This window comes from Varroa destructor, unplaced genomic scaffold, assembly GCF_002443255.2.
Source record: "Varroa destructor unplaced genomic scaffold, Vdes_3.0 BEIS01000001.1, whole genome shotgun sequence".
Taxonomy (NCBI): Eukaryota; Metazoa; Arthropoda; class Arachnida; order Mesostigmata; family Varroidae; genus Varroa; species Varroa destructor.
The window spans coordinates 76,203,235-76,211,692 of NW_019211454.1; the positions used below are offsets into that span (position 1 = coordinate 76,203,235).

Here is an 8,458-nt window from a genome sequence, read left to right on the forward strand (position 1 = left end):
TAAAAAAAAAATAGGGTTCTTTATAAAAAGGGAGACTATGGACTCCCATAAAACTTCTCCTCAGAGGTGAAGGACAATTTTTATTGAAGAGGATCAATGATCGTTAATAAATTTTAGCAGTTCTATACATAACACCAAGTAATCAGGGAATTCCATTAATAATTGTTTTATGAGAAATTCCTGACCTTACCGATGTTCTACGCAAATTCTATTGAAGAGTAACGATTTTACTATTAGTTTTTTTAGAACGGGGCTAAGTCTACATAATTTGTGCAGACTATGTTAAACAACAGACTACGTAAAACCTTCATTTTTAGAAATAAAATCGTTTTGCGGCTTCTTGAAAGACAAGTAAAATTTTAGTTGCGTTTAATGGCGTTAATTGATCGTACCGTATGAGAAACTGCAATTTACCCGTGTACAGTTAAACGACCGCCAAAAAACGCTATTACAAGGAACTATTCTACAAGTGTTAAAACAAACTTAGACAAAGAATATCATTTGATTGCACTTGCGTGCAATTGTCATGCAAGGTAGCATGCCTCTAAATAAAATGTTGCATTACATGCTGATGTAGTAAACTTTAGATTAGACCGAGATATGCTAAATACGAAACAACCGCAGCTTCATGCCCTAATGGTTGTAACTTGTAGAAAAACACGAATATCTAGTGTTTATATAGAGAACACTTATGTAACGTGGGCTTACCACTTTCATACTTCATGTCTCACACCGATAAACCAAATTTATTAATAAACTAGCGATCCGTTAGTCTTATAATAGAGAGAGTATAGTATAGGGGAGAGTCAAAAAAATTCTATTTTCGTGCAGTTCATCTAGGCAAACCTACTGTTTAGTCATTTTCACAGTTTTGTAAAAATTGAGCCAGTTTTCGTTTTACCTCTATTTTCTAATTACTCTGTCCCTACATAAATGCCGGCCGATGTTTCCAATTCTACAACGATACAGTTTCTCATCCAGAAACACTGATCAAACACTACGTTATTATCTTCACTCACCTTTACCACATGTTTTCAAATGTATAATAAATTCTTTACCAAAACAGCAACGCATACATCAGTTTATATTTTTACATAAAATAAGATACTACACCAATTATTTCATTTTTCTTTGTTATTTCCTTTATATTTACAAATAAGTCAAGAAGCTCAAAAAGATACAGGCTGTATCTTCTTGAGGTGAAAGCCAATGGTGAGTGTACGGCCTTTTTCTACATCCCTATTTGAAACAAATGCATTCGCGGCCATACGCAAAAACTGTTTAAACGTTTTTCTAATAGATGTTATTTTCTTAGAAAAACTATACGCTGATCAATAACCGCGCGTATAGACAAATTTGCATCATTTACACATGATGCAAATTAGCAAAAAGTCTTCTCGATTGCACAGATCGTAGCGTTTTAAGGTCTTCTTTCTAACGTAAAGTGAACCTTTTTGAAGGTATGCGTTTGATGAATGCCAAGGTCTTTTGCAAGCAACACACCCCCCACAATGAGTTTATCCCAAATTGGCTTCTAACTGTTTTGCTAAATCCTTCGAGTTAACTTCACAAACCAGAGTTCTTGAATAGTGCATCGCCATGACTTCGTTGCATGCGTATGTACACAACTAACTTACGCGCGGGCCAAATCAAGGAATTCGGTATCTCACACTTATATGGAATATTATGATAACCTAATTTTTCTTACCTTTATATTTTGGTTTTAGCCAAATATAAATCATCTGTTATACCCTCTTCCTGTTTATATATGGAACTTCTAATTCATGCGGCACAAGCTGAATATAATAATATCCTTAAAGAACAAGGTATGACAGTATATACGTCGTTAGGTTCTCCCTATGATTAAAATCGTCTATGGAATGTGATGACTAAGGTAATTAAAGGTTATCAAGAATATTCTTCATGTAATCATCTGTATTATTGCTAATCACAAGATTTTCATTTCAAATTATTTTCAGAGGGTTCGGTTTGTTTAGCTGGCATATTCGGCATCTTTCGCATGGGCCGGTGACCATAACTATACTTTTTATTACTACTACTATTACTACAAAAATACATCTTTTGGAATGAATGATCTAGTAATACCCGGTCTTTAATACATGATGCTGAGGCAAGCTATACTATGTCTACGCTATTTTTTTCTGCTAACTCTAGGCATCATTTCGCGGATACACTGTGGACCTACTGATGTAGCTAGCCTCGTAAAACAAACAAGTAACTTAGTAAGCATCTTGTTAGCTACCAAGAAAAGCAATGCCATGCAACGTTATCTATAAATATGTCGACTACCGTCTATACAGAACCACCATAACCCACCGGTATGATTTCAAGTAATATGATTGTGCAATCTTTAGTTCACGGAAAAAAGTGCGCTGGTACAAATGAAAAAAGAAAAGGACAATCTCTGTGCTTACGGAATGCTACTACATGAACGATGTAGCCGTAGGTCGCGAATTTATCGAAAACTATGAACTTTTTAGTTAGGCAGTTCCCTGTGATCCCAGTTTCCCATATAATATGTCCAAACCTCACCACGTAATATAATTTCAGAGAATACCGTAAAATTAATACAATAGATGTGATGATCTAATTTAAATTCAAGTTCGTGATGTAAAAGGTATAGTCTACGGCTATATCTGAAGAAAACAACAGCGGCGGTTTGGAAATTAATATTATCATATCTTAGGCGAAAACGAGTGATTTGTCATAACAACATAAAATTTCGAACCTTGTTTTTTCGTTTTTTTTTCATATAGGACAGGCAATAAGAACGGTCGATAGCATTTTTTTATCCTAAATAAACGCATACACTCGGCAGTTTTAGGTTTCACGTCAAGTGGTGGCATTTTCGCATTAGCTGAATACCAAATTGTAATCCTTTAAGTTAATTATTAAAAAAAATCCTTTTTTAAACCTGCTACATTCACGCATCTGACCTAAATACTTTTAGGAATTATCTGAATTAAATGTATTTTGCAATACGCATTTCCTAATACTCACGAAAACAGCATCGTTGTTCGTCGTTTACTGTGACCGTAGTTGCAACCTTCCAATAGTAACCTTATCCTGATGACTGCTGCGACGGCACCGAGGCTTGTAACATGACTCAGTTTTTCACAAGTTGCTTGTTCGAATCTGGATATCCGCACAAACGGTTTTTTCGAAGACCTTTCTCACAACAAAATACCTGTCCACAGATCAAGGATGACGGCTATGATCCGAGACACCAGATCACTAAAGGCCTAGTTTGGAAGCAGAGATCGTTCACGAGAAAAAAATACTATATGCCTATAAAACATTTAGGATACACATGGAGGTTGGGTAGCTGAGTGGTAGAGCGCACGCACTTCATGGCTTCCGTAGCAATACTCCAAACACTCTAGAGCCAAAAGCTATGAGGCAAACCTAAGGCGAGCCAACAACTAGAGACCTAATAAACCCTTACGATATCTATACCACTGTCGTTGTTGCTCAACGTCTCTGTGGCAATGGGTTGTCAAACTCAGACACTTATGTTCTTCTTGTACGCAAATGCCGTTTATTGAAAGTGGTTTAAATTCGCCGCATGTTTTCGAGCTGCCATTGTAGATGCTTTTCGGCTAAAAAATTGCATCCTCTCTTATAAAAAAACGGAAGCGACTGAGAAATTAACTTGATATTATAGTAATACTCACTAGTGAACTGATTTCCAATTCACATAGATGATTTAATGAGCCAAATGTGCCCAAGATGAAGATCGGACGATAAACTAAAATGCATAGCCTTATGTTTTGAACAAACGATCGTCCCATAAAATCTTCACGTGATAAAAACGAAGGTGACGTAATTGTCAGAATATAACGCTCCTTCTCAACCCGAATAGAAAGTTTCCTAATTTCAACGTCCTTTTTAAGAAACCTCAAAAGAAAAAGCTTTAAGAAGTTGAGTGTTTCAAACACGGAGATCAAGCCATGGATGCCCTACCACAGATAATTGTTCCCTTGATTCCGTGACCGGCCACAGATTGTCTCCTTGATTTCGTGAAGAAATAGAAACTTCTACTCCAATTCCTTTTTTGAGCTCTTGCAGTAACTCTATCTGATGTGCTAGGTAGTCATTTCGGAGTCCAAATCGCCAAAGCTGATTTAGATGTCTTTACAAAAGGCTTTATAACAAAAACACCTTCCTCAGTTAAAACAACGTGCTTCTACGGCTGTGTTCCAGACCGTTTAGTTACACACGTTGAACGCTTAAGGGATACGCACTCCTTGAGAATAGACCTCGGTGAAAGCTTATCCCGAAGGGCATTAATAACATATCTATAGATACACAATATGACCGTAGCCTAGGAAATCCAACTATATTCGAATACCGCTAGAAATAACCTTATATGCCGTAAAGAAGTAGTCTACATTACCGAATAAGTCGTACACCCCCAAATACATATCTTTACATAGTTCTTCTTTATGGTGTGCAATCCTTCGCTGTAAAAAAGTTTGCTTATAACAGTCAGTATTATACCCGGCGACGCTAAGAATATTTCCTAATTTAAATTTAATTAAGATAGCACTCACCTGTTTTAGCACAGCATTAAGTTTTATACAAAAGCGCAGCACTCTGCAGACTACTGCAATATGATAGCGTACGTGTATATCAAGACCGGAAATCTTTTCCAACAGAATTATTAGGTGGTCCGGCACGGAAATTCAAGACTGATATAAAATTATTAATATTTTGTTAAACCTCTCTGAACTTCTATAACCTTGAAAATGGGATTTGGAAGAATAATCATATAATCGGGTGATCGTGAAGTTTTGTATTAAGTCACGTATGTAGTGAGAATTGAGTGTACATAAGCTTCTGAGTTAGACGGACCCAAATAAAGTTCTGCTATGTCAGGTCTGCAATTTCTATGGCAAGATCAAAAAGAGCGACGTGGGTTTCGCAATATCAAGTTTATGCGGCAAGGTACATAAGTTGCTACAACAACGTTAATATTACGTGGTTGTAGCAACCTCTTGCATTTTATGTTATTACTATTTTATTATTTGATATATATATATATATATTATAAAATAATAATATTACAATAACATATTATTATTATATTAACATTGTGTAACATTAAGTGAAAGTAATAGCCGTTATTAAAACTTAATGGTCAAATTAACGCGAAATGTTGCCTTTTTTCAAAATGGACAAAAATTATTCTGTATTTCTTTACTAGCTAGTAAGTTTTTATACTATACACCTCTAGGAAAAGTTTTTAAATAACTACATGCGCCTCCGTCCCTTGTCGCCTCGTATTCAGTGTGATTCAGAAACAAGTATCAATTATTTTATGTTAACAACTGTGTGCTTCTCTTTGTGATTGGAATATTTAGAAATTAAGGATACTGATAGTTTAAACGTCGTTAGCCCAGTTGTGGTGTCTTAGCTACACTTAGCGCAGTGTTGTTATCTGTCATTATCGGTATTTCACTGCGATCACTACGAGCTGAGACTCGTTCGAGAAGCATACTTTTACGCATGTCCCGTTATAATGAAGTTACTGCAAAACACATACGCGATTACGCTTGAAAGCTAAAATAGTATTTACAGTATGTTTTACAATTTACGTCAGAAGAATAAGTTCGTTCTCCGGAATTCTAATGTGAAGTACGGCCGTCAATACTGTTCCGTCAGCTCTGATATTCGATAATAATCTCTGTCATCATGAGCATACCCATAGCCAAATGATTAAAATGCAACTTCTTTGCCGTTTCTCTTGAGTCTTACCATTTGATATCCGTTTCATCTTAAGAGCACGATATTCATCATTGTGTGCAGGTCTACAGATTGTTTACTTTTCTCGATTGTTTGCACTAAAAATGTTCTGCCATTCTTTCTCATATGAACAAACGTGCGAACGCAAAACAATTTCTAGCATATCATCAGTAACGACATTAAAAGCCACAGTATTGTAGCAGAATCCATTTATTAGTGTAAGCGTTGCGTAAAGCACACCTTACGGGTCAGTAATGTGAACATTAATAGTTTACATGTAGCAGATAAGTTTTTCTTACCGGAACGGCTGTTGGAACGATTACCGCGCGGCCTCGTTGCCCATACGATGACCTTCAGCCTTTCCTTCGATGGAATCCGTAGCTAGCTATTTCTCGACGGTGTTCATTAAGAGCGATTCCAGACGCTGACGAAGCGTCGCACCGAAGTAATGTACGGAATTTATGAAGTACACTGGCTTTATGTTACTGCCAAAATAAGCACGCAGATCCGTGCTCTAGATAATATTTGTTGATAATATTGTCATGTTCCATATACACTAAGGACAAGTATACAACTCAATAAGGAAAAGTGGTAAAGATCCTAAATCGGCAAGTTCAGTTATTCCAGGAGACAGCATTAAATCAGTATATATCTATATATTTCACATGTAGTATCACTGCACTGCACACGCTGTCGCACAGATGTCCCAGCTACAGTAGCCGCTGATGATGGTTGTTTTGGTTCTGTTGAGTGCGGTCTGTCCTTTGTCGTCTGCTCTCTACTGAGAGAGAGGCTCGAGACTACCAACTCTCGAGTAGCTACCACTTTTCGGCTTCTTTTAGCTGTTGACTACTGCTCTTTGCTGGGCGCCAATATTGCTTTCACCTTCCACCAAGTGCTTTCACGTCCGCGAGCGGGGCATTTTAAACTATCTCAATTGATATTTCCGATGTACGTAACCTTTGGGGATTAATCACGACAAATATGACAATACTGATGCAGACGTTGTTGAAGAAAGGCATTGTCCAGAATAGTTGTGCATCGGTTGACTATGGGAACATCTATCTAATATTGTTTACGGTTAATAATCTTCTAAATTAAACTTTCGTATTGATTCCCGTAGGCTAAATCTTCTAAGCGTTTCCAATTTTAGTGTAGTTAAAAAATGCTTCAAACGGCTTTCCTGCAGCATGAAACGAATAGTCTATGCCTGGTTTCAAATCTAGACCTGCACCTGCTCTCAAGTTTAGTAGGCAAACACTAATATATTTAATTCTAAAAAATTGAACTACAAGCAGTGCTTTGTTAGTTGAAGGAAACACGCACAATTCGCAAAAAAACGAAGTTATTATATAACCAACAGTTGTATACACAAGTATGTGCAAATGTGTATTCTCAACTGAAGATTATAGGAATATATTTACAGGACATGATTTCAAATTTCTTATGACCATGCTACTTTAGTGCAGCAAGCAACTTTATTAATTTATGTTAATTTATAATTAATAATAATAAAAAAATAATTAACAAACTGTATACAACTACGCCAGCCGTCGGATGAAATGCCTTACGGCAGCAATAAATATAAGTTGATGGGAGGTCTGTCGAGTTCTGAGTGGCTGAGTTCGATGCCGGACCGCCTGGCTATTAGCCGCCTACCGAAAAGATCTAACAATGCGAGCACAATATTAGTTACGTAGAAGTATTAGTTACTATCCTGCTAGAGTCACGTGCCTTGCAGGGCATGTTCTACGATATGGGATGTAAAAAAATCTGAAATTATGTTAGAGCACACAGTTTCGTCGGACAAACGGGTTAGGGATGTTTCTGGCTTACATTCCACACCAGATAGTTTTTTTTTTGGTATTTAAACTTCTGCGTATAACCTCAGAATAACTGGTACCTTTTCAGATGGCAATTTTGTTTGCTTACACACTTTCCTCATGTAAAAATGTACTTTACCGCTGCCTTTTTTTTTGAAAAATTCACTGTCGGATTATCTTTAGCTAAAGCACTTGTGTCGGTGGGATCCTATGCGGATACCTTTTAAAATATTTTTTAAAGAATTTGTGTATAGTAGTCTTTGAGTGACAAGTTCTTGCTAGGACGTCTTGCGATCAACTGTGAGCTACATTGGACAAAATCAATATTTTTCTCCTACCTATTGTCCGAACATCACCGGGTTGGTTCTATTAAAAACTGAGCAGGTCTTGTTAAAGCTCTTAATAAGCCGCGAAATGGCGAATCTTGATAAGACCTTGTCATACCCTCATTTACATATTAAGAGCCTTTTTCAGGCCGTAAGACGATAGTTTTTATGAATATAAACGTAAAACTTAACTTCTTTACCATTCATTGAAATCACTTATTTGTAAATCATAGGCAGCGTGCTACTGTTTTTTACACAACTGTGCCGCACGGAACGAGAATAAAAGCTATGGGCTGTTTAAAAATAAGCGCGACCAGTAGTATATTACGCAGACGCATATTAAACATGTTGACTCATATCATGTAGGGGCTTCATCTATCGGTAACATTTGATACGGTTTGATTTCAAGGTTTAACTATATGGTTTATATTACAATGTATTTTAACGAAATTTCCGTTGGCACTGGATGAACACCGGTGATGTTACTTTGCAAAAACAAGCAGTAGATATGTTCTTCTTTGGTTGGTATACATCACACATATT

General features: G+C 36.7%; 1 protein-coding gene across 2 annotated transcripts in view; it reads right to left on the reverse strand.

Moving 5' to 3' along the window:
• Positions 1-6,544, reverse strand: part of LOC111243573 (acyl-CoA:lysophosphatidylglycerol acyltransferase 1-like) — a 54,296-nt gene extending 47,752 nt beyond the window's left edge. For both annotated transcript variants that reach the window (XM_022789408.2, XM_022789400.2), the window contains exon 1: positions 6,066-6,544. The gene's annotated coding sequence lies outside the window, so the exon portion shown is untranslated. The remainder of the gene's footprint in view (positions 1-6,065) is intronic.
• Positions 6,545-8,458: the final 1,914 nt, after the last annotated feature.